The following is a 1,143-nucleotide window of genomic DNA, read 5'->3' as shown; positions in this document are numbered from 1 at the left end:
AAAACACCCTTTTTATGTATACAAATGTATTTTCAGGGGTTTGGAATGGTTACCTAGACTAAAATAGGTTCAAAATGCTGAAAATAAGCTTTCCCAGCCAAAATCAGCATCTTCGATCGATTGGAGTTGGGTTCCAATCGATTGAACCCTGCTGAATCGATCCATCGATCGATTCAGTCTTCTTAGATCGATCGGCTGATCGATCCAGCGAGCTTCTGCTCGCTATAAATGCCTTCTCAATCGATCGGCTGATCGATTGAGGCACTCCAATCGATCCACTGATCGATTGGAGGCCTGAAATTGCTGAAATTCAATTTCAGCCAATTTCAGAAACCCCTAGAAAATTCTACAAAATTCCAAAAATCGTAAAAATTTGTGTAGACATTATTTAGGGTATAATTTATCATGGAAAAATAGTTTTCTATGAAAATACATCATATTTTCAAAGATTGACACAAACTTGAGAACTTGCAAAAACTTTAGTGTTTTCTTCAAGTTTGTGTCTAACTATTCAATGGTGATTACTATCAAAAGATAGCCTTCACCAAGGTTTTCCAAAATCATTTTAAAACATTTTCAAAACCAATATCCCACCATGTTCCTTGGGCTTAATGCACATGACTTGTACATTAGCTTTCCCAATGATGGGAATACACATAACTATGTGTTTTGATGAACCTAAACTCAAAAGAATGCACTAAATCAACATGTTGAGTTTTGTTCATCATCCTAACATCTCACTTGTATCTATTGTGGACAAAACACATACAAGTCATCTTATAGGTCTTTGTGAGATGTAAAATTTGGTTTTGCCCTATTCTAGGGATCATGCATATCTATCTAGGCATTTTAGAGATATTAGACATCCACCCAGGATGTCACTTGTTAATAAGTGTTGTTAAATGTCATTTGTCCTTAATTACAAGGAATTAAACTTAATGCATGATTATGCTATGGCATACATCAAAATGAAATAACTTTCAAAAGAAATATTCCTATAATTACATGATGTATGTATGACATGACATGGTATTTTTGTATTTTCATAATAAGTCATGAATGCACAAATAAACTTGATGTCATGGCATATGATGGGCAAACAATCATGGCAAGATTTAGCATTAATAAAATATACCTAGATTA

Source organism: Zingiber officinale, chromosome 2A (genome assembly GCF_018446385.1).
Source record: "Zingiber officinale cultivar Zhangliang chromosome 2A, Zo_v1.1, whole genome shotgun sequence".
Lineage (NCBI taxonomy): Eukaryota > Viridiplantae > Streptophyta > Magnoliopsida > Zingiberales > Zingiberaceae > Zingiber > Zingiber officinale.
Note: the sequence above shows the minus strand (reverse complement) of the source record.